Source organism: Schistocerca americana, chromosome 2 (assembly GCF_021461395.2).
Source record: "Schistocerca americana isolate TAMUIC-IGC-003095 chromosome 2, iqSchAmer2.1, whole genome shotgun sequence".
In the NCBI taxonomy this organism is placed as follows: domain Eukaryota; kingdom Metazoa; phylum Arthropoda; class Insecta; order Orthoptera; family Acrididae; genus Schistocerca; species Schistocerca americana.
In genome coordinates, this window is record NC_060120.1 from 651,465,274 (window position 1) to 651,491,780 (window position 26,507).

The 26,507-nt window shown below is 44.7% G+C and overlaps 1 protein-coding gene across 1 annotated transcript in view; it reads left to right on the plus strand.

The window, feature by feature from the left end:
* Positions 1-23,672: 23,672 nt before the first annotated feature.
* The window catches only part of LOC124589362 (unconventional myosin-XV), a 931,914-nt gene continuing 929,079 nt past the window's right edge, over positions 23,673-26,507 (plus strand). The window contains exon 1 of the mRNA XM_047131550.1: positions 23,673-23,779. The gene's annotated coding sequence lies outside the window, so the exon portion shown is untranslated. The remainder of the gene's footprint in view (positions 23,780-26,507) is intronic.

The following is a 26,507-nucleotide window of genomic DNA, read 5'->3' on the forward strand; positions in this document are numbered from 1 at the left end:
GTCATTAGAACTACTTAAACCTAACTAACCTAAGGACATCACACACATCCATGCCCGACGCAGGATTCGAACCTGCGACTGTATCGGTCGCGCGGTTCCAGACTGAAGCATAATACAAGTGCCTGACGGAGTTGTTAGATGGGTTACTAGTGCTAAAATGACAGGTTATCAACATTTAAGTGAGGTTGAACGTAGTATTATAGTCGGCGCATGAGCGATGGAACACAGCATCTCCAAGGTAGTGGTGAATGGGGATTTTCCTGTACAACCATTTCACGAGTGTACCGTGAGTATCAGGAGTCCGATAAAACACTTTCACTATCCGATCAAAAGGATCTGGACACCCCCATGTAATGCAAAATTGACCACTAGATTCACGAGACGCGGTCCGGACAGTGTAAAAGGGGGCATGGAGTATTGTATTTTTATTAGAGGGCCAGCAAAAGCGGAATGTGTCGTCAAGAAGAGCTCAGTGACTTCGGACGTGGACTAGTCATCGGATGTCACCTGAGTAACAAATCCATTAAGGACATTCCAACCCTTCTAAAACTACTCAAGTACTCTGTTGATAATGTCACTGTGAGGTGGAAACGCGAAGGACCACCACAGGGAAACCAAAAGCAGACAGACCTCACTGTACTGATGAACACGGGCCGTCGAGCATTGAGGAGAGTGGCTGCAAAAAATCACATGAAAGCCAAAGTGCTACCAACTGTCCAGCTAGTACAGTGACTGTGCGTAAGGACGTAAGAAGAGTGGGGTACAAAGTGGAGCAGCTTAAGTCACCGCATGAATCAGCAGCATAAATCAAACATTTCTGTATTCAGTACTAAGCGACGCTTGAGATGATGCAAAGAGCGATAGAGCGACGCCACTGTGCAGAGGATGGCCGGAAACGAATGATTTGGAGTGATGATCACGCTATACTCTGGGGCAGTCGAGAACGTTACCTGCAACCATGTGTAGAATGAACAGTGAAATACAGATGAGATGGTATTACGGTACGGCGGTATTTTTGGTGGTTATGGTCTGATCACCTTGTTGTGCTTAAGAAAATGCTAAATGCGCAAGTATATGAACACATGTTACAGCATTGTGTACTGCGTACAATACTGGAACATTTCGCAGACGATGTTTGTTTGTACCAGCGTGACAGCGCACCCTGTCATAAAGCGGCAGCTACGAGGCAATTGTTTGTGGACAATAATATTCCTGAAATGAATTGGACGGCCTGCCCAGAGCCCCGACCTGAACCAAACAGAATATCTTCGGGATGAGTTAGAAAGTCGACTTCGCTCCAGACCATAGCGTCTAGTATTATTATGTTCTCTATCTAGTTTCGGCCCTTGAGGAAAAAGGGGCTGCGGTTCACAATCAGGCACCTCACTCAAAGTGTCTCCAGCAGAGGTTAAGCCAACATGTTGGCGAAGAGTGGATTCACCACATTTTAGTATCCTCTGTCAGGTGTTCGTATTCTTTAATCACATAATATAGCCTTGCTTAACGTTCTGTAGGTTCAAATGGCTCTGAGCACTATGGGACTCAACTGCTGTGGTCATAAGTCCCCTAGAACTTAGAACTACTTAAACCTAACTAACCTAAGGACAGCACACAACACCCAGCCATCACGAGGCAGAGAAAATCCCTGACCCCGCCGGGAATCGAACCCGGGAACCCGGGCGTGGGAAGCGAGAACGCTACCGCACGACCACGAGATGCGGGCGACGTTCTGTAGGGAAACAGCAAAGTTTTCCGCAGTGATTCTGGCTGTTCAGGTTGTGTGAGGCTTGATCGATTATCAGTTACGCAAGTTTAAGCAGGCATACCAACGAACACATTCTTGAGTGTGTGTACTGATAATGTGCAGGCTTGTCTTCACTGTCCCAGAATTCAGAAACCACCAGTTTTTGAGTTCAAACAAACTCGCGTGGCTTCTGTGGCCATTTCACAGACTGCCGCTTCATCTCCTGTAACAATATGGTCAATGAACGCGTAATCATCCCTTTCGTAATGCTCCAAGAACGCCAATGCGGCAACCATTCTCGCTGCTTCCTGACAATCTGTGAGCATGTGTGCCATTCACCGCGCATAGATTACGGGATAACCGAAGTGTAGAGTGACATTTACGTACACAGTTGAACGAGACACTTCATGACATTGTTCATGCACGTCGCTAATCGTGAATCGTCGATTCTCTCGAATGATACGATCCACCTTTTGTTTCAGCGCATTTGCGATGTCAGAGGGGCGCTTTGATCTCTTTATCATGAAAATCTGTTCTCTCATTCTCAAACATTATGTACCACTTACGGACACGGGCTGCATTCATTTCACATTCGCGTTAAATGGTAAACAAGTCTGCGGTGAATGTCACAGGGGCTAACATTCTCCGCCTGCAGAAAACGAATAACACCTCGCACCTCAGACTCGGCGGGATTCGTAATCGACACAGCCATAGGTTCACAGCTGTCTCTGCACTTAGCAAGTAACAAGGTTCGACTTTCAACCGCAAGCGGAAACTGTCCGCATCACACTGAACACCAGAAACCAACGAGCGGTTGCCACAAGGCGCGCGGATTATATGCACAAACGTTCTTTACTTTCTGGATGGCGCTCGTACATTCAAACGTCAGTAGTGTGGCAGTCTTCAGAGCGGCATTATTTCGAGCGATCTGAAGCTAATTAACAGGAAATTCTAGAAAAGACTCATTCGAATATAAGAACACCGGCTTTGCTTCTGGGCCTTAAGTCGGAAGTCCATAGAGGGATTTTGCACACGTTACACTTTTAACAAGGTACACAGCAGTTGACACTATCATAGCCAGACATATCGTTGTTAAAAAAATAAATTCTTCCAGAATCAACTATGGGAGTAGAGAAATTTGAGTTATATCTTTATGTGAAACAGGAAGAGAAGAGATATCTAAAACAACACTCGTTTATTACAAACATATATACTTGCGTGTCTGACGTTTTAGAGCCCCAAAAGCTCGAGAAAAATCACAGTACTGCTGACAGTTTTTTGTGATTGTACCCTGATTTTCAATCAGTGCTGGTACGAACGACAGTAGGTTTAAATGTGTTTCTCCGTTAATCCTGAAATAGTTATAGGAATCATGTGGATATTTCTTCGGCACACAGAATGCTTGATGTGAGAATAAATTTATCGTTTCATTAGCCACGCATCACGTTTCCTCTTTAGTTTCTTTTTCCCGCATGCTAACGGCAAAGCCGGCCAAAACCACTAAATAACAAATTAGCTATCGTCCAACCTCCGCTTATTTGAAACAAACTAATGCATGCTTGGACTGTGCGTAGCCGAAGGGGATTTGTGTATGTTTGCATAAAATGCTTGCACGTGCATGCTTGTCAGGCTTGCAGTTACGTGAGTGGCCGTCTGACGGATAATGAGAGATAGGGTGAGCTAAATGCACGGGTAGGACAATAACACTTGTTCAAAACTTCAATACATCTAGGTGAACAGGCTGTATCATCACGAAAGTAAAGGTAAAGAATTCTATTTGGCACTAACTGTTCGTTTCGTGAGCAATTTACATATCTTATCTGCAGTTTATGACCCCGTTTTACTCATTTCCATTAAAACTGTTCCAAACGAACCCTCGTTCTCACCACAATACAGCTGATTGTATGTCGATTGTCGCTAAAATATCATCTAAAACTTTTTAAGCTCTGTGCCTTCGATTGCATAGAATATTATCACGGACAACAACTTTTTAGCAAAACAACTTGTGTTGGCATTAACATGTAACTGTTTTTTGCCAAAAAGCGGTCCCTGTTAATCGAGAAACAATATGTGAACGGTTTTTCTGCACTACAGTATCCGCAAGTTTTGCGATGAAGTAATTTTGTATAAAGCTTTTGATCATTATCACTAAATGCTAAAATTACGCACTTACGTCACTGATCGACGTATTCCTATTGGCGAGAACTACTGACTGTGTTTATTCATCGCGCGACTTAAAAGTGGGACGTATTCGATGGTAGCGCGGTTCAAATGTTTATCTCACCATCCAGATGTCGGATAAATTCTAGTGTCCGATACCACTCGTCGGCTTTGAGCAATGACGTCATACCTGAGGCAAAGATGCTACGTATAGGCAATCTATGAAAGAAACGCGTCATACACGTAAACAAACGAATGTAGCATACGATAAAATTACCCTCCCATTCAGGCATTTATTTAGTTACTCATGAATTACATCGAAACGAACTGAACATAAAGAAAATAATTGAGAACAAGAATTAAAAACAAATTTTCATGACTGGTAAGAAGCATTCTTATAATTTATGCGACTAGAAAAACACAGAGAACCTTTAAATTGCATTACAATAAAGCGCGTGGTGAAGTCATAGTGTTACAAAATAGCGTTAGCTTTATATTAATTACTGAATCTAACGGGAGAAGCGCAGGAAAGTGGGGGTTTTTAGCGGGGAGAAACTAAAATGTATCAGAAAAACGGGAAATTTAAATGAATGACAACAAATACAAAACAATAGCATAAAATACTGAAAAACCGACACACTAAATTCTAAAAGAAAAGCTAGTACATGACAAACGAATATCTACAAAAATAAAGAACACTGGAATCGATAACTACGTAGGTAAATTCCAGTTACAGATTTGAACCGCTCCCTGATTCATATGTAAAATATTTATTGCAGTTGTATGCAGTGAAACGTAATACCATTCCTACATTTGTAATTGCTCCCTAAAACTCTTGCGGTGTATAACAAAAATTGGAATCGCTAACTAGAAATGACCTTCTATATAGATCAATTCTAGTTACCGATACCATGAATCATCGAATGGGTGGAATCGGTAAATAGAATTGACCTATATAGGTCAGTTCCAGTTATCGATTCCAGTATTTGTTAGACCCCCCACTTTTGTCAGTTCCCGTTACTTGAGTACTCGTCCCATTAGATTCAACAATTAGTATTAAAAGTTAACGTTGATTCATAATAATTATTATGACTTCACCATTCGCTATACTGAACTGGATTTAAAGTTTGCCTGTGTTCTTCTTACCAGGATAAATTACGATGGTAATTTATTTCAGACAAATGGTTCAAATGGCTCTGAGCACTATGCGACTTAACTTCTGAGGTTATCAGTCGCCTAGAACTTAGAACTAATTAAACCTAACTAACCTAAGGACATCACACACATCCATGCCCGAGGCAGGATTCGAATCTGCAACCGGAGCGGTTATTTCAGACATGTGTACTTCCTTTTTCTGTTCTTATTTACTTCCGTTAAATTTAATTCTTGTCGGTATAATTTGTGGCTAAGTTATTAATTACGTGAACAGTATTTGTAATTTATCGTTCGTTACACTCTTTTGTTTACGAATATGATCAATTGCTTTCAAAGATTGCCTCTGTGTAGCGTCTCTGCCTTAGGTATTACATCATTGCTCAAAGCTGATGAGTGGAATCGGACACTAGAATTGACCCCAGATTTCTGGTTCCTTTTGTTTTTCTAAGCAGATGAAGGCGGACGACAGAACGGTTCCTTAGAAACGGACACTGTCATTCTTTTTACAGCCGTACTCTGTTCGAATACAGACATCGACGCTAACGACTTCGACGTCGACGGGACATTAAATATTAACCTTCATTAGATTTGTGTAGGAGAAATTTAAGCAATTTTCACTGAATAATTTTATTATAAAAAAATTGCATACAAGATCGGAAGGGGAAACAGTCACTAACACGGAACACGGTTAATGAAAGAAAAACAGCAACCAGTCTCTGTTCGTAACTTTTTTTGCCAAGATGGGTCTCGGATATTCCCCCAAATTCAACTGCTGTAATACAGTTATATAGTCATAGTTATTATTTACGACGCAGTTGATATAAAATAACAATGATGAATATATCTGGGTACCAATTATTGCGGACTGTTCATAATTGTTACGGATTCATCACCTTAATTATAAAGTTACGGGAAGTTACTAAAATTTGCGGAAACAGGCTTGTTACCATTTGATGTTTAAAAAGAATCAGAAAAGATATTGTTTACAATACGTTAACCAAATACTGCTACTCAGTAAGGGTTACGTAATAAGACAGGCTATGTTGAGTGATGACGATCGTTTTTTGTTCTGCGCGTGTCAGCTTAAAAGACAGGAGTAAAACTACTTTCTATCCAAGTGATGTCACAAGTTTCAAAGCATTCGTCTGTAAGCTGTTGGGATTTTTCTAACCAGGTGCCACTCTTGGGTGAAGAGCTGCAAAGAAGAGGAATTCCCTAGAAAAACTGAATTTCATTCGCATATGATACCGAAAATACAATGCTGGCACGTATAAAATAAGTTTCTGCTTTTTTATGAAAGTTCGGCTACGCATAAGAATACAAACTTGTTCCTGTCACTTGCTTTATTTAGCAGCACATACACGTGCAAAAGCCTCAGATATTTCGGTGCAGAAGAACTTGTATTGAACCCTTACCACTTTCTCAAAAAAGTTCAAAGAGACAGTAAACAGTCTACCTTTAAACTTTTTCAAAATATATATGGCTCTAAATCCCATAAAATACTGAATTGCGTTTACAAGCCGGCTCTCTTTGCTCCAACAAGCAGAAAGAATAATTGAACAGTGAGAACCTCTGGTCAACTTTTTCACGAGGGGAAGCTTCAAAAAATACAAACAGCCCTCACTTTAAGTAGAGTACACCCTACTGTAAATGATCCAGTAACTGAACTGTGTCTTCTTTTTTGGCATAATACTCCTCCGCTATTTAAGAAAGCAAATGTATTGCTTCAGAAAGAAGAGCCAGTAATTCATAAAGTACAAAGCATCCCAAACCCCTTTATTTATAGATTTGATTGTGAGACTTATCAAACCTTCTGCAGTACCTACTTCAGGTTGTCTGCTGGAATTGAAATTTCAAAGAATAAGTAAATCATTAAATGAATAAATATCAGAAAGAGGATGAAGATATTGTCATTGGTGTAGACGCTAGAAACTACAATTCATCACACCAGGTTTGAAACGTATTGTTATAAAATTTTCTGAAGATATTAGAAGTTTCGGGTAAATACAATAAAACGTCATTCTTTAATTTTTCCATTATAACATTAGGAGAAAAGACCTATGTAGGTGGTTCAGCCTAGGAAACAGATACCAGACGTGATTCAAGACCAACTAGTCCTTAGTTTATTACGAAATTAGTGTTTCAGATATAATTTTTAATGATTTACTTTAGCTTCATTGGCGGGATTCTCTCTGCCTGCACGTTCGCGTGGAGCGAGTACCTTGTCCCGCTGTATCTGCAGACAGCGTTGTTTTTGTGTATCCCCAGGATGGAATGGCGTACCAACAAAACGCGCCGTCGCTTCAGGGGTTCTCCGTCGAAACTAAAGCGCAGTATCTTCCAATTAAAGGCCAGGAGAGCACACTTCCTTTCGTTTCTGAACTATCTGGACTTCAGCCGCATATTGAATAATTATTTGAAGTCTTCTAAGTTACTGTCTATTGCAGAACGGAAATATACACAAATAAGCCAAAAAATCATTACCGCCTACTTAACAGCGTGTTGGTCCACTTTTGGGACGCATTGTAGCAGCGATTCTGCTGGCATGTATTCGACAAGTCATGCGGTTTTTCTGAAGCTATGCGGCACCAGATGTACATGTACAGATCACGCAGTTCCCGTAAATTACAGCCGATGGTTTGTGAGTGCGGAGCTGGTGCCCAATAACGCCCCAGATGTGTTCTATCGGGTTCATATCACTTAATTTTGCACCCTAAGACACTGACATGAGTTCACTATCACATTCTTCAAACAAGTGTAGCACGATTCTGGCCCTGTGACACCATAGGTTATCGTGCTGGAAGATGCTGTCGCTGTAGGAGAAGACGTCAAGCACGAAGGGATACAGGTCAGCTATAAAAATCAGATAGTTCACAGTTGTCATAGTGCATACTATTACTGTCATAGCTTCCACGGACAATCAGGTAAACGTCCTTCACAGTGTAATACGTCCCCCTCCGGACTGTGTCCGTTGCGCATGGCATGTATCGAGTAACCATTCTCCTGGACGATGCTGTGTGCAAAACGACCGTCGACATGGCGTGACAAGAAACGTGATCTATCTGACCAGACGACCCGTTTTCATTAATCCACCTTCAAATTATCGAATATCCCGTGCCCACCGCAATCGTAATTGGCAGTGTCGTTGGGTCACATGCTAATACGTAGAGGTTGTCGCGGAACCTCACATTTACAATGTGAGGCGAATAAAAGTAGTCCGGAGAACAGAGTTCCAGGGCACAGAGAAACACAGCAGATGAAAGGAAATGAATAACCTGACTACAGCAGATGTTGAAAGTGACCACCGTTTAACTCTTGGCACTTTTGGGCCTGGTCAGCAAGTTGCTGAAGGTGATTGAAACTGGGCAACTGGAATTCCTACAATCTCATCGGAAATGTTCTGCTGCAGTTCTTGAAGACTATGATGGTTGTTGTGACACACCTTACACTTGAGAGCTCACCACACAAAGTAATCGCACACTGACAGATCCAGTGACCTGGGTGGCCAGCTAGGGACGCGACCAGACGGACTTCTGCTAACAACTCTGTCAGGGTGAAGATTGTGTAAATGTGCTCTATGGTTCGGCCGGCTGTATGGGCAGTTGCTCCATCCATTTCTCATCCATGAATGCTGCCACAAATTCGCGTCCAGTCATATCCACTCGTCATGGTCACTTTCATTTGCCCACTCTTTATAAATGTGCGCTGAACGTTGTGCTCCGAAATACACTCCTGGAAATTGAAATAAGAACACCGTGAATTCATTGTCCCAGGAAGGGGAAATTTTATTGACACATTCCTGGGGTCAGATACATCACATGATCACACTGACAGAACCACAGGCACATAGACACAGGCAACAGAGCATGCACAATGTCGGCACTAGTACAGTGTATATCCACCTTTCGCAGCAATGCAGGCTGCTATTCTCCCATGGAGACGATCGTAGAGATGCTGGATGTAGTCCTGTGAAACGGCTTGCCATGCCATTTCCACCTGGCGCCTCAGTTCGACCAGCGTTCGTGCTGGACGTGCAGACCGCGTGAGACGACGCTTCATCCAGTCCCAAACATGCTCAATGGGGGACAGATCCGGAGATCTTGCTGGCCAGGGTAGTTGACTTACACCTTCTAGAGCACGTTGGGTGGCACGGGATACATGCGGACGTGCATTGTCCTGTTGGAACAGCAAGTTCCCTTGCCGGTCTAGGAATGGTAGAACGATGGGTTCGATGACGGTTTGGATGTACCGTGCACTATTCAGTGTCCCCTCGACGATCACCAGTGGTGTACGGCCAGTGTAGGAGATCGCTCCCCACACCATGATGCCGGGTGTTGGCCCTGTGTGCCTCGGTCGTATGCAGTCCTGATTGTGGCGCTCACCTGCACGGCGCCAAACACGCATACGACCATCATTGGCACCAAGGCAGAAGCGACTCTCATCGCTGAAGACGACACGTCTCCGTTCGTCCCTCCATTCACGCCTGTCGCGACACCACTGGAGGCGGGCTGCACGATGTTGGGGCGTGAGCGGAAGACGGCCTAACGGTGTGCGGGACCGTAGCCCAGCTTCATGGAGACGGTTGCGAATGATCCTCGCCGATACCCCAGGAGCAACAGTGTCCCTAATTTGCTGGGAAGTGGCGGTGCGGTCCCCTACGGCACTGCGTAGGATCCTACGGTCTTGGCGTGCATCCGTGCGTCGCTGCGGTCCGGTCCCAGGTCGACGGGCACGTGCACCTTCCGCCGACCACTGGCGACAACATCGATGTACTGTGGAGACCACACGCCCCACGTGTTGAGCAATTCGGCGGTACGTCCACCCGGCCTCCCGCATGCCCACTATACGCCCTCGCTCAAAGTCCGTCAACTGCACATACGGTTCACGTCCACGCTGTCGCGGCATACTACCAGTGTTAAAGACTGCGATGGAGCTCCGTATGCCACGGCAAACTGGCTGACACTGACGGCGGCGGTGCACAAATGCTGCGCAGCTAGCGCCATTCGACGGCCAACACCGCGGTTCCTGGTGTGTCCGCTGTGCCGTGCGTGTGATCATTGCTTGTACAGCCCTCTCGCAGTGTCCGGAGCAAGTATGGTGGGTCTGACACACCGGTGTCAATGTGTTCTTTTTTCCATTTCCAGGAGTGTAGTTGTGCCCGCACCAGCATTATCAAGTGCCGTCAAATTTGCCGCAGATCACTGCCTGTGGTAATTTATGGACCTCTACGTTCTGTGATGAGGCGTGGCGGTCCAACACTTCGACGCCTACTTATGGTTTCACCATCCTTCAACTACTTTTAAAATTGATGTTCACGCCAGTGCCGCGCGAACAGCCAACTACTAGTAGCTTCACAGTTTCCGATGTGTTCGTCCCGTGGTACCGGGCCATAACAGTTTGTCCTTAGCAAACTGGCTCATGTCAGTGCATTTCACCATTTGTAGCCTGTATTGTTGCCACAATATTACCCATTTGTCTGGCCTGCGTTTATATGCTCTGCTTTGTGTGTGTGTGTGTTATTTTTATCTGGTTTCAGGCAGAGTCAGTTTCACCAGAAACAATTATCGCACATAATGATGTAAACAGGATATTTGTCTTATTTTATTACAAAATATAAAACATAATGCTATCCTTATCGTGTCACACGCCTGCTGTGCCGTCAGGTAATATTCACTCTCGCGGTGGGCTCATCAGTTTACATTTAAACCACACACTTTTCAGTTTCTTTGTTGTTGTCTTCGATCTGGAATTACACTATGTGATCAAAAGCATCCTGATACCCGCGTTTTTTTCATGTTAGGTGCATTATGCTGCCACCTACTGCCAGGTACTCCATATCAGCGACCTCAGTTGTCATTAGACATCGTGAGAGAGCAGAATGGGGCGCTGCACGGACATCACGGACTTCGAACGTGTTCAGGTGATTGGGTGTCACTTGTGTCATACGTCTGTACGCGGGATTTCCACACTCCTAAACATCCCTAGGTACACTGTTTCCGATGTGGTAGTGAAGGGACACGTACAGCACAAAAGCGTACAGGCCGACCACGCCTGTTGTCTGACAGAGACCGCCGACAGTTGAAGAGGGTCTTAATGTGTAACAGGCAGACATCTATCCAGATCATTACACAGGAATTCCAAACTGCATCAGGATCCACTGCAAGTACTGTCAAAGTTAGGCGGGAGGTGAGAAAGCTTGGATTCATTGGTCGAGCGGCTGCTCATAAGCCACACATCACGCCAGCAAATGCCAAATGACGCCTCGCTTTGTGTAGGGAGCGTAAACATTGGACGACTGGAACAGTGGGAAAACGTTGTGTAGAGTGATGAATCACGGTACACAATGTGGCGATCCGATGGCAGGGTGTGGGTATGACGGATGCCCGGTGAACGTCATCTGCCAGTGTGTGTAGTGCCAATAGTAATATTCGGAGGCGGTGGTGTCATGGTGTGTCCGTGTTTTTCATGGAGGGGGCTTGCACTCCTTGTTGTTTTGCGTGGCACTATCACAGCACAGGCCTACACTGATGTTTTAAGAGCCTTCTTGCTTCCCACTGTTGAAGAGAATTTGGGGATGGCGATTGCATCTTTCAACACTATCGAGCACCTGTTCATAATGAACGGCCTGTGGCGGAGTGGTTACACGACAATAACATCCCTGTAATGGACTGGCCTGCACAGAGTCCTACCTTGAAACCTATAGAACAGCTTTGGGATGTTTTGGAAAGCACACAGTCAAGAATGGGCTGCCATACCCCAAGAAACCTTCCAGCATCTGATTGAAAGTCTGCCATTCCAGAGCGGAAGCTGTCATGAAGGCTAAGGGTAGATCAATACCATATTGAATTCCAGCGTTATCAATGGAGGGCGCCACGAACTTTTGAGTCATTTTCAGACAGGTATCCGGATACCTGATTGTGATAGATTTGCGTAGTTATTTACATTAAGTGCTGAATATGTTCTCAATTTTTTTTCAAATTAAATTTGTTAATTTCTTTCCCTATTTCTTAGAAAAATTTCCTTGTTGTGCACAATATTCTGAAAACGCCCCAATGGCAGAACTGGCGGCGTGTATACTGCTCAGTTATAAAATCACTCATTCTTTCCTTTCAGAACACGCACCCATCTTGATGTGCAGTGTAATATGAAATCCGTCAGACATGTGCACTTTTGGTGACATTTTTACTTTTTTTATCGCTAGGGCAAAGACTACAAAGTCTAGGAAAGCACAATCTTCTCCTTCAATGCATGTTACTAAAACGTAGAATAAGTAATTTCATATTTTAGCTAACTTTTGGCGTACTCCTTTCGAGCAGTTTTTCCGTATTCTGGGCAAACATGTGTTGAGATGAAATGCAGGAGCGAAGGGCAGTGAGGGTTCCAAACAATCAGCTATTACAATCTCAAAATATGTTCAGCCCACTCTTCTCTTACAAGCTTTTGTTGCGCTTTGCACATTTTCCTACTCTCCTCGTACTTATTCTGTTTATGCGTTTTTCAGTATCTTGTACATGTTCTTTCCAGAACGTAAACGATTTTTTTTCACGATCTCTATTCACTCAAAGGTGAAGGAAATTATATAAGTCAAATAAATCTGTCAAAACCTTGAAGGCTGGTTTGAACACCTCCAGTGCTATAATCTACATCTATATCCGAGGTTACTGTTAGTGTTGACTGCCAGGTGATTAACATGCAACATGAGCAGCAAGTCCCAACACAATTCCGTCGGACTTGCCCGATGTTACTTCAACATCCGCTGATGACTCTGCATCCAAGATAATATACTGCGTCCTCCTTGTTAAGAATGCCCAATGCAGAGACAAATTTCGTTTGGTAGGCCATGTGGTCGCGCTTTAGTTATTAAGCCGTCGGTCTGTAAGGGACCTGGACACGTTTAATTTTTATTGACAATACTAGTTTGTCAAAGCTTCAATACATTGAAATGACATCACGCCATCAATATTTTTTATTGACGAAAACTGGCAGCTGACAACGCGATTTTGCAAGGTTAAGATGTCGAACACCCAAAAGATAGCGTGTGCTGCAATTATATTAGCTATTACTTGCAAGCAACAGAAAACAACGAAAAAGAGGAAATGGTTGCGAGAGTGGCTGAAAAAAGATGCGACTGGTCGCATGTTAAATCACTGACGAAAATTTGGATCATGGACCCGAAACATTTCATAAATTATTTTCCAATGAGTCCTACATCATACGACAAGTTATTAGTGTTGATAAGAGATAAAATAGGGACAAAAATACTTTAATGAGAGAATCGATCGCAGTCGGCAAGAGATTTTGAGTAACTTTCAGATTTTTGGAGATTGCCGTCCGAATGCTCGAAGTTCAAATGGTTCAGATGGCTCTGAGCAGTATGGGACTTAAAATCTGAGGTCATTAGTCCCCTAGAACTTAGAACTACTTAAACCTAACTAACGTAAGGACATCACACACATCCATGCCCGAGGCAGGATTCGAACCTGCGACCGTAGCGTTCACGCGTTTCCAGACTGAAGCGCTTAGAACTGCTCGGTCACAAGCTCGAAGTTCAGTTCTGTAACATCAGCAAATACAATTAGTAAGATTCTATTGAAACTCGAGAAGCAATTATATCTGTCTGGCAAGGATAGCTTCAAGCAACTGACATAAAACATCTTTTGCGATTCGTGTTAGTTTCGTGAAACTGACATCATTTCGCACACCTCTTAATAGTCATTGCCGATATGTGACGTTTTTTTCGAAGTGGAAGCGGTTTTTCCAAACTGCAATGTAATTCAGCAATCAGTTCTATTTTTTAAAATTAACAAAGTAAGCAGTGTCGAGAGAATCCTCCACTTGCCATCGTGAAGTGGTACATACAAGGTTTACCCTTGCACAGACCTATTAAATTTTTTGTGTGTTAAAAGACTACTTGCAAAGTTGAATCGGGGATACGATGTGTACCAAGCCGAATTGAAAACATAAGGTATGGACATTAACGCCGTGTGGCTTGTTCGTGAAGTTCTGTCAACATCTGAATGGAGAATTTTGTCAAACAGTCAATACTTTGCTTCACACGTTCATTGTCTATTGACAATACTGACAATATTTTGAGGGCCATCAATACTGCTCGTCAATATTTCTAATATTGACAGTACGTCAATATGTGCCCTCAGGCGGTCAATATATGGACGGTTTGATAATATTTTTGAACGTGTGAGGGTCCCTAACCAAGTCAAAAAATACTGCATGTACCCGATTGTCTTCATCATAGCTTTCAGACAGCCGTGGCCGGCCGCTGTGGCCGAGAGGTTCTAGGCACTCCAGCCCGGAACCGCGTTGCTGCTACTGTCGCAGATTCGAATTCTGCCTCAGGCACGGCTATGTGCGATGTCCTTAGGTTAGTGAGGTCTAAGTAGCTCTAAGTCTAGGGGACTGATGACCTCAGATGTTAAGTCCCATAGTGCTTAGAGCCATTTGAAGCCAGACTGTCGTGTGGTCTCGCATACGCTATGTTATTAGAATCTGTAATGGTTGCCACGAAGAAAGTCATTGTGTTCGAGATATATTCGAATAAAGAATGCTCCTGACATACACATGATCTTACTTACTGTGCTCAAACCCTGGTCTAAATTTCTACACGTCTTCTTCCTTCCCCTCTGTAGTTTATCCCTACGGTCTTCAGAACATGAAAGACAGTATTGTTGTCAACATTGACATTTTTTGTAAATCTGCACGTGTTATAAATTTGGATTTATCTTTCTGTAAGGTATCTTCTAAGATAAATTATACGGTGAGTACTACGTCGTGTGTGCCAACGGTTCTCCGGAACCGCAACTGATCTTCGCCAGAATCAGCTTCTACGAGTCGTTACATCCTCCCGTGCATAATTCGCGCTAGTATTTCATGGCCATCACTTAAGAAACTGGTGGCCGGTAACACTCACAACTATCCGCAGCTACTATCCGTATCAAGGGAAGTAGTGCCGTGGTACAAACGACACTGAATTCAAAGCCCCGCCAGGTGATCCAAATGTGGATCTTCCGTGTTTTCCCTCAATCGCCTAAGGCTTAAGCCGGGGCGATTTATTTGAAACTGCACTGTCGATTCCTTTTCCCACCATTCCCCAGTGCGACCTTACGCTCCGTCACTGACGACCTAGACGTCGACGGGACGTTGAAGGCTAATCTCTCTTCTGTCAGTCCACCAAAGTCACTTCCTATTGGTCTCGACGGTATTTCAGTACGTTAACAAAAAACAAGAGACACTTGGGTGTAACTATAGACAACTGTCTCCTTGTTTTAAATTTATTCTCTTTTGGGACATGGCCATACAGCCCTCTCAATAGTGTGAAGACAATTATGGCGATACGAACGTAAGGACAACAAAACATTCAATCACCGAACGGGGAAAAATCTCCGATCCAGCCGGGAATCGAACCAAGGCCTCTTTAGTTAGCAATCCGCCGCGCTGACTGCGCAGCTACCGAAGCAGACAGATGAGCATCTCACCTGGACAGAAAATACTGGCATCACAATCAGGGAGACTCCCGTTTGGCTCTAAGCCCTTAAAGAGTTTCGGAACGTACTTCTGCAGGATGTGAAACGTAAACTTACGCAATCACTCGTTCTGCCTAAAATCCAATACAGCGATGTAATTCAACACAGCATCAGTTGTGAGAGCACTAGACGGTTAAAACGAACCATGGATGTTTGTGTGCTTCACAACTGCGGCATCCGTCTACATGGCCTCGTCACAGCATCATACACCCAGTCAGGTTGGTTGCGGCCAGACATATAACGTGACTACCACACGCTATGTTTGCTTTATCAACTTCTCAGCGCGCAAGCACCGCAGTACTTTACATCAGTGTTTAAATACCTGTCATCTCATCACAACCCGCACACAAGGTCTCACTTATCTATTAGTAACCCACCTGCGCTAATCCATAAAAAGGAAATATTTGCAAACGCTTTCTCTGTGGCTGCTGTCTGCCTCTGGAACGAACTACCCTGGACTCTGCGCACAATGAAATACCCTTTTACTTTTAAGGAGGTGGAATACTTCCTCCTTTTACCCTCATAACTCTTCCCCAAAAATTAACGCGGTTGTCCAGTTTTCCCTCTGTCAGCTAGTCTACGTCTACATCTTCACCTACGTGATTGCTCTGCTATCCACAACAAAGTGCCTGGCAGAGGGTTCAATGAACCACCTTCAATCTGTCTCTACCGTTCCACTCTCGAACGGCGCGTGGGAAAAACCAGCACTTAAACTTTTCAGTAAGAGCCCTGATTTCCCTTATTTTATCGTGATGATCATTTCTCCCTATGTAGGTGGGCACCAACAGAATGTTTTCGCAATTGGAGGAGAAAACTGGTGACTGAAATTTCATGAAAAGATCCCGTCGCAACGAAAAACGCCTTTGTTTTGATGATTGCCACACCAATTCACGTATCATATCTGTGGCACCATCTCCCCTATACCGCGATGATACAAAACGAGCTGCCCTTCTTTGAACTTTTTCGATGTCATCCGTCAGCCCCGCCTGAGGCGGATCGCACACCGCACACCAATACTCCAGGATAGGGCGGATAAGCGTGGTGTAAGCAGTCCATTTAGTAGACCTGTTGCACCTTCTAAGTGTTCTGCCAGTAAATCGTGGTCTTTTGTTTGCTCTACCCTCAACATTATCTACGTGATCGTTCCAATTTAGGTTATTTGTAATTACAAATACACTCCTGGAAATGGAAAAAAGAACACATTGACACCGGTGTGTCAGACCCACCATACTTGCTCCGGACACTGCGAGAGGGCTGTACAAGCAATGATCACACGCACGGAATAGCGGACACACCAGGAACCGCGGTGTTGGCCGTCGAATGGCGCTAGCTGCGGAGCATTTGTGCACCGCCGCCGTCAGTGTCAGCCAGTTTGCCGTGGCATACGGAGCTCCATCGCAGTCTTTAACACTGGTAGCATGCCGCGACAGCGTGGACGTGAACCGTATGTGCAGTTGACGGACTTTGAGCGAGGGCGTATAGTGGGCATGCGGGAGGCCGGGTGGACGTACCGCCGAATTGCTCAACACGTGGGGCGTGTGGTCTCCACAGTACATCGATGTTGTTGCCAGTGGTTGGCGGAAGGTGCACGTGCCCGTCGACCTGGGACCGGACCGCAGCGACGCACGGATGCACGCCAAGACCGTAGGATCCTACGCAGTGCCGTAGGGGACCGCACCGCCACTTCCCAGCAAATTAGGGACACTGTTGCTCCTGGGGTATCGGCGAGGACCATTCGCAACCGTCTCCATGAAGCTGGGCTACGGTCCCGCACACCGTTAGGCCGTCTTCCGCTCACGCCCCAACATCGTGCAGCCCGCCTCCAGTGGTGTCGCGACAGGCGTGAATGGAGGGACGAATGGAGACGTGTCGTCTTCAGCGATGAGAGTCGCTTCTGCCTTGGTGCCAATGATGGTCGTATGCGTGTTTGGCGCCGTGCAGGTGAGCGCCACAATCAGGACTGCATACGACCGAGGCACACAGGGCCAACACCCGGCATCATGGTGTGGGGAGCGATCTCCTACACTGGCCGTACACCACTGGTGATCGTCGAGGGGACACTGAATAGTGCACGGTACATCCAAACCGTCATCGAACCCATCGTTCTACCATTCCTAGACCGGCAAGGGAACTTGCTGTTCCAACAGGACAATGCACGTCCGCATGTATCCCGTGCCACCCAACGTGCTCTAGAAGGTGTAAGTCAACTACCCTGGCCAGCAAGATCTCCGGATCTGTCCCCCATTGAGCATGTTTGGGACTGGATGAAGCGTCGTCTCACGCGGTCTGCACGTCCAGCACGAACGCTGGTCCAACTGAGGCGCCAGGTGGAAATGGCATGGCAAGCCGTTCCACAGGACTACATCCAGCATCTCTACGATCGTCTCCATGGGAGAATAGCAGCCTGCATTGCTGCGAAAGGTGGATATACACTGTACTAGTGCCGACATTGTGCATGCTCTGTTGCCTGTGTCTATGTGCCTGTGGTTCTGTCAGTGTGATCATGTGATGTATCTGACCCCAGGAATGTGTCAATAAAGTTTCCCCTTCCTGGGACAATGAATTCACGGTGTTCTTATTTCAATTTCCAGGAGTGTAGTAAAGCAAATGCTCCCGTCTTCTCTCCTTTAAGCCTGTTTTTCTTTCCAGTTCTCAGTCACATCACTTTCTTAATAGTAGGTATTGTGTTTTATCACGTTCCTCTTTAACTTTCTCCACCTCTTATTTTATGTCCATTGCTGCTACTTCCTAGAGTTAAGAACTGTATCCCTATAGCTTGTCTCTGTTGTTGTACTTATTAACGAATGTAAACTGTGCTTTTTTGTTTTTGGGCTATAGTAATTGTTGCTTTTGTTGTGATCTTAAGTCCGAAGACTTGTTTGCTGGAGCTCTCCATGTTAATCTATCCTCTGCAAGCGTTTTCATCTCTACATTACTACAGCAACTTACATGAGTTTGAATCTGCTTTCTGTATTAAAGCCTTGGTCTTCCCCGACAGTTTCCTTCCAGTACCAGACTGACAATGCCTTCATGCCTCAGGACATGTCCTATCAACCTGAAATGTAACTTATGAATGTATAAAAAAGTATCCACAATTTTCATTAACGCCTGAAAATATTATAAATGAATTTACATATATAAATAAATTTGCTTGTTAATTGAAAGAAATGACGTACTAATAAGATTATGTATTTTAATTATTCATGAATTATTTTGTAAAGAAGTATCTATGGGTTAAAAATGTAGAAGGTAATTTCGTTTGTCTACCGAGATAAGCCGTGTAAGTGTAATTTGTACGCTGTTGTTGAACAATTGTGTTAATTTGATGTTAAGTAACCGTGTATCATTTGAAGATCGCTTTCCTTGCTATTCATGTCATACGTAATTTTAGTATGCATTTTTAGTCCAGTTTCAGGCTGCATCGAACAGAAGTCGCTGGCGCATTGTTTGGTGGTCACAGCCGAACACGATTAGTATTCATTCGCCGTTTAATCCATCAGATTATTATTCATACGCCCATGGGATCATTTTCTCTCAAAATCCGGGCAATATTAACCGCGTAATATTCAAATCGGTCATTGATCTCCAGACAATTTCGTCTATCAACGTACTCGCCGGTCGGATGTAATGACGATTTGGGAAGGCAGAATTCAGCTTGATTAGAACAGGGTTTAAAATTTTTCTGTGCCACGTTTTATCATTTCAGTAGTATTCCCTCCAGCAAAACAAGACACATTCAAATAGTTTTCTCAACCAGTACTTACCAATTATTCAATGCTTTCAGTGATAAAATCAGCAAACATACCATGTTAATTAATTAATTCATACCTATCTAACAATAATAATATACGATATCTTATTTTTTTTTTTATTTATTGAGAAATGCTACAAACAGAATCCTTCTTTTAGTCCAATTGTGCCATATCTTTTTCACCCAGTTCGATTCAGTACCTTCTCATCTGTTATTCAAAGCAACAGTCCGATCTTCAACAGTTTTATACAGTTCGACATTTCAAAGGCTTCTATTCTCTGCTTGTTTGAACTACTTATCCTCCACGTTTCACTTCTATACAATGCTATACTCGAGACTAATACCTTCAGAGACGACTTCCTAATACTTAAATTGTCATTAGATTTTTAAAAATTCCTCTTTTTCCTCACAATCCCCTGATTTAATTTGACTACATCCCATTACCCTGGCTTTACTTTCGTTGATGATCATACTATACATCCTTTTCAAGAGACTATCCATTCCGTTCCACTCAGTGTCCTTTGCCGTCTCAGAAAGAATTATAACGTCATCGGTAAAAGCCTCGAAATTTTTATTTCTTCTCCCTGAGCTTTAACTCTCTTTCTAAATTTCTCTTTGCTTTTCTTCACAGCTTGCTCAATGTAAATATCAAACAACATCGGATATGGGCTGTAACCTTGTCTCAGCCGCTTCTCAACTACTGCATCCCTGTCATCGTGTCCCTCGAGTTTTATAACTGCAGTCTGGTCTGTGCACAAGCTGTGGTGTCGTTCAAAGAGGCGAAACGCTTCTGGGAGCACAAGATAAATCAATTAAAAAAACCTTAATGTCCAGCAAGTCTTTTGAAGCACTGCAATTTATATACAGGAGCTGCGAAAATGGCCACCACAAAAAAACTTGTTCTCTATATATTCCTTCCGCTTTTCAGCTATCCCTTCTTTGGATATTACGAAACGCTTTATAGTGTTGCATACTAGATGCACTTTATGCTTACCGTAATGAATGTAATGCAGAACCTGTAAATACCTGATTAGATGTCATCTTTTCTACGTCTACATAGATACTCCGCAAGCCACCATACGGTGCGTGGTGAAGAGTACCCTGTACCACAACCTGCCATTTCCTTTCCTGTTCCATTCATAAATAGAGCGAGGGAAACACGACTTTGTGCGGTGTATGCCTCCATATGAGCCCTAATTTCTCGTATCTTATTTTCGTAGTCCTTAGGCGCAATGTATGTTTGCGGCAGTAGAGTCGTTCGGCAGTCAGCATCAAATGGCGGTTCTTTGAATTTTTTCAATAGTGTTCCTCGAAAGCCGACCGCTGTGGCCGAGTGGTTCTAGGCGCTTCAGTCCGGAACCGTGCTGCTACTACGGTCGCAGGTTCGAATCCTGCCTCGGGCATGGATGTGTGTGATGTCCTTAGGTTAGTTAGGTTTAAGTATTTCTAAGTCTAGGGGACTGATGACCTCAGATGTTAAGTCCCATAGTGCTTGGAGTCATTCGAACCATTTGTTTTCGAAACGAATGTCGCCTTCCCTCCAAGGAGACATATTGAGTTTCCGTAGCACATCTGTAACACTTGCGTGTTGATCGAACCTACCGGTAACAAGTCTAGTAGCCCGCATCCGAATTGCTTCAGTCTCTTTCTTTAATCCAAATACTCGAGCAGTACTCAAGAATAGGTCGAACCAGCGCCCTATATGCGGTCTCATTTACTGGTGAACCACTCTTTCTTAAAATTCTCCCAATCAACCAATGTCGACTATTTACCTTCCCTACCACAGATTTCACGTACGCATTCCACCTCATATCGCTTTGCAGTGTTACGCCCAGATATTTAAACGACTTCACTGTGTCAAGCAGGACACTAGTAATAATGGATCCGAACATTACAGGTTTGGTCTTCCTACCCATCCGCATTAACTTACATTTTTCCACATTTAGGGCTAGCTGCCATTCATCACACCAACTAGAAGTTTTCTTTATGTCAGCTTGTCACTCAGCTTCGACACCCTACCGTACATAACAGGATCATCAGCAAACAACCGCAGATTGCTGCCCACCCTGTGTGCCAGATCATTTATGTATACAGAGAAGAACAGCGGTGCTATCATATCTCCCTGGGGCACTCCCGGCGATAGCCTTGCCTCTGATGAACACTCATCGTCGAGGACAGCGTACTGGATTCTTTAACTCAAGAAGTCTTCGAGCACTCAGTTATCTGTTGATGTTGGGTTTTGTGGGGCGCTCAACTGCACGGCTTTCAGCGCCTGTACAAAGCCTCAAATTTCATACAATTCAAGTTTCACACAAACCAATCTAGCCACTGTAGCGAATGATGATATAATGATGAGGACAACACAAACACCCACTCTCCGGGCAGAGGAAAATCCCCAACCGACCGGGAATCGAACCCGGGACGCCGTGATCCAGTGGCCACTAGACCACGAGCTGCGGACCCATGTATCTCTGAATCCATTCCCTACGGTCGTACCTTCATTAATGGCCTGCAACGAGGCACAGTGTCAAAATCTTTCCGGAAATCTAGAAATATAGAATCTGCCTGTAGCCCTTCATGCAGGTTAAATAAATAAATGCTGCTTACCAGTATATAATAGACTACTGGCCATTAAAATTGCTACACCAAGAATAAATGCAGAAGATAAACGGGTATTCAATGGACAAATATATTATCCTAGAACTGACATGTGATTACATTTTCACGCAATTTGGGTGCATAGATCCTGAGAAAACAGTACCCAGAACAAACACCTCTGGCCGTAATAACGGCCTTGATACGCCTGGGCATTGAGTCAGACAGAGCTTGGATGGCGTGTACAGGTACAGCTGCCCATGCACCTTCAACACGATACCACAGTTCATCAAGAGTAGTGACTGGGGTATTGTGACGAGCCAGTTGCTCGGCCACCATTGACCAGACGTTTTCAGTTGGTGAGAGATCTGGAGAATGTGCTGGCCAGGGCAGCAGTCGAACATTTTCTGTATCCAGAAAGGCCCGTACAGGACCTGCAACATACGGTCGTGCATCATCCTGCTGAAATGTAGGGTTTCGCAGGGATCGAATGAAGGGTAGAGCCACGGGTCGTAGCACATCTGAAATGTGACGTCCACTGTTCAAAGTGCCGTCAATGCGAACAAGAGGTGACCGAGACGTGTAACCAATGGCACACCATCCCATTACGCTGGGTGACACGCCGGCATGGCGATGACGAATACGCGCTTCCAATGTGCGTTCACCGCGATGTCGCCAAACACAGATACGACCATCATGATGCTGTAAACAGAACCTGGATTCATCCGAAAAAACGTTTTGCCATTCGTGCACCCAGGTCCGTGGTTGAGTACACTATCGCAGGTGCTCCTGTCTGTGATGCAGCATCAAGGGTAACCACAGCCACGGTCTCCGAGCTGATAGTCCATGCTGCTGCAAACGTCATCAAACTGTTTGTGCAGATAGTTGTTGTCTTGCAAACGTCCCCATCTGTTGGATCAGGAATCGAGACGCGGCTGCACGATCCGTTACAGCCATGCGGATAAGATGCCTGTCATCTCTACTGCTAGTGATACGAGGCCGTTGGGATGCAGCACGGCGTTCCGTATTACCCTCCTGAACCCACCGATTCCATATTCTGCTAACAATCACCGGATCGCGACCAACGCGAGCAGCAATGTCGCGATACGATAAACCTCAATCGCGATAGGCTACAATCCGACCTTTATCAAAGTCGGAAACGTGATGTTACGCTTTTCTCCTCCTTACACGGGGCATCAAAACATCGTTTCACCAAGCAACGCCGGTCAACTGCTTTTTGTGTATGAGAAATCGGTTGGAAACTTTCCTCATGTCAGGACGTTGTAGCTGTCGCCACCGGCACCAACCTTGTGTGAATGTTGTGAAAAGCTAATCATTTGCGTCTGTAGCACGTCATCTTCGTGGCGTAGCAATTTTAATGGCCAGTAGCGTATCTGTGAAGCATTGGACCCAGTACGGACCCTTGAGCACTCAGACTGTCATGTGACGTTTCACCGACTGCTTGCCATCTACCTTGACCGTCAAGAGGAGGTGCCTGATACGACAGGGCAGCGTAACATCGGAGTGCGGTTGCGGTGGGTGACCACTTAGGTGGCCTCCGGGTGTGGGGGTCTGGGCTGGTGGCGGTGCGAGGTTACGCGAGCCGCGGAAGGCGCGGCTGGCGGCGTTGCCGGGCAACCAGGTGCGACCTGGCAACCTGGGCCCGTCTGCGAGCACGCGCCTCTGCCTCTCCGCGGGCAGTCTGCCCGCGCGCGCCGCCGCAGCCGGTTCTGTTGTCGCGAGTGCGTGTCGCCTGCCGCGGACGCGGTGCAGTGCAACAGGTGCTTGCAGACGGCGCTCCTGCACGCGGCCTCCACGAGCTGCAGCCACCCTGAGGTAAGACGCCGCCGGGGCACCCGCTGCCTGCCACCGTGCGGGCGCCAGCTGGCGGTCGGCTGACCTCCCGTGTGCCCTCTGCTGATCGGCCGCCGAGGACACCGCTCAAGTGTGATGGCCAAGTATCGTTAGCTGCGGTGTTCCAGCTCCGCCACCTTTGTCTAATTCGCTCGTGGGAGGACGATGTACCCTACGCCAGTGCGTCCCGTGTTTCGTAGGCTTCAGTTTGTACAATTCGAGTTAATGACGAATTACTCCCACTAAACTTAATTTCCTCTCTTTTGGACCGTTATTTGGAAAACCCTATTGTCTATAAAAGAATATAGGTACCGGTATGTACGTTATAGACGGGATTTTTTAACCCTTCCACGGCGTTTTCTGCAATCTCCCTTTCAAATGGAAACAGTGGGTTCCTACATGTGAAGATCTGCAGTGCGCAACCAATCGTATGGTCAGCTGCGAGTGATTTTTTTTTATCACGGTGGAGAAAAAAGCCGCACTGGATCCAGGCACAACTGCGATGAATGGACGATATATTTAGCCGTGAGTAATTTCGCTCTCATCTTCGACAATGCCAACCATTTATCGCGCAGAGTACGTATTGCTCCATCCGCGTTATGGAAAAACGAGGATTCATATGCGTTAACACAAATACACATTGAGTAAGCTATACTACTCAGTTGCGGTGTTCATAACAGAGCCGAAATCGCAGGTAGATTATACAAGAAGTATATATCGCCGTTTGAAGATGGTGACAGGATCAAAGCTAAAATAAATCGTACATTCCACGAAACTGGGTGTGCTTACAGTGTCGTAATAAGAAATGCATGTTGTGTTCTCCTGCCGTTATGGAATAAAATGACGAGTTATTCTCTTTATTGAGTCTATGACCGCGAAAGTTTGGGAGTCAATTTTGTTGGTTTCCGTTATCGCACTGTAATGATGTGACCGCTTGCCAGATAACTTCGCCTTAATTATTTCACCACGCGGTTTATAATGACGCCATGAACACGCAGAATGATGTACCTCCCCATTTCAAGCAGAATTCGCGTAATTACTTTCCACGATTCAAAGTTCGGTGGGTGGTACGGATATGGTTCGTTACCTGTGTATGATTACGAAAGCGTCTGGACACTTGTAGCTATTTATCATCTTTGTTCCTCTTTATTCTATCGGCGCAGCTCGCGCTCGCTAGCGTATTGTCACCTGTACATGCATCCATGTTGCGCACGAGTCTTTCCAAATTGGACAACTTGAGCAACGACTATTGTCACTATTAACTGTTTCACATCGAATGTTAATTTTATCAGCTTTACGTTCTACATTAAATGGAGGCCCACATACAGAACACATAATTATTAGTATTTATTATACCGTGGCTCATTTTGCTTACTACACATATTGGGGAAGAGTAAACGTCAGTACCGTACTAAAATGTTTCTATAATAATGCAGTTTTAAAATCTGCAACATACCACGTGATACCGATGAAGATCTAATTCGTCACTTTCTGGAACATTGTGAATTATGACAGTAGCCTGAATGGGATCGTGGAGTCTATTTTTCAGAGACGCTCCAGCTGCACACCTGTCTTTTTGAACGAAGTTATACGGCTCCCCAGGTCCTCACCAGATCCTGATAATAATACTAAGTTACGGTAATATTAAAAGAGTATGGAGATCCGACTTTCTTAAAATGTCAGGGCAAAGTAATTGAAGATAATGATATCAGCGCAATGAATGAAGGGGTCTGAAAGGAGACGCATGAAGAATGTTGGTGGCAAGCGGCCCCCTGGCGCTTTTCGGCGCTACGTAACGCGGACGATGACTAAGCCACGGCGATGCAGCGCTGCGCACGGTTCACAATTCGTCACGAGACGATGAAAAGGCCTGCAACTTGTTCTGGCCAAATGCCATCTCAATAGTTGCCAATCCATGAATAGGAGGAAAAACAAAATTGTCAGATGCCAATAGGACTCGCGTTCTGAGGGTGCGGCACAAACTTAATTATGTGTATAGACAGTTCATCCCTCCCGGCAGTTGAGAATCACGTCGATTTTTGCCTGCTGTCGACCCTGATACTGGCAAGATATTGGTCCCGGGAATGTTTTAATTTTAAGTTTGGAGCCGGATAACAAATGACAGAAGGAAAATGTTTACGCATGATACAGTTGTTACATGTTAACTATTTTCTGCGCTTTTTCTTTTTCTTTTAGTTGTACTGTGAAACTCTGCTTCTTGCCAAATTTCATGGTTATAGGTCAACGGGAAGTACCCTATATATCGTGATGAGTAGGTTTTCGAATATCAAAATATGTGACGCAAATGCTCGTATCTTTTGGTTGCGTTGACTTAGAAGCTTCAATTTTGTACACCGCCAAGGAAACGTAGACCGCAGTGTGTGACACGAGTGTCAACCTGATACGTCTACCCGTTCCTGAGAAATAAGGTTTTTAACAGTCGGACGGACAGACACACAGATAGACGGGCAACAAAGCTATTCTATAAGGGTTCCTGTCTTATCGATTGAGGCACGGAACCCAGATAATTAGCACAATGCACGCTTAAAAAGCTATTCAATGAATTTTTAATGCCAGAACTTCCGATTTAGTGCTAATACCATACGATATATTGTAGTTGGAGCTATGTAAATTTAAAAATTAGGAAAATATTCTTAGTAGTAGGCAGTCAAATGTTAAATTAGACGAGGGACTGAATGGAATTGCCTTA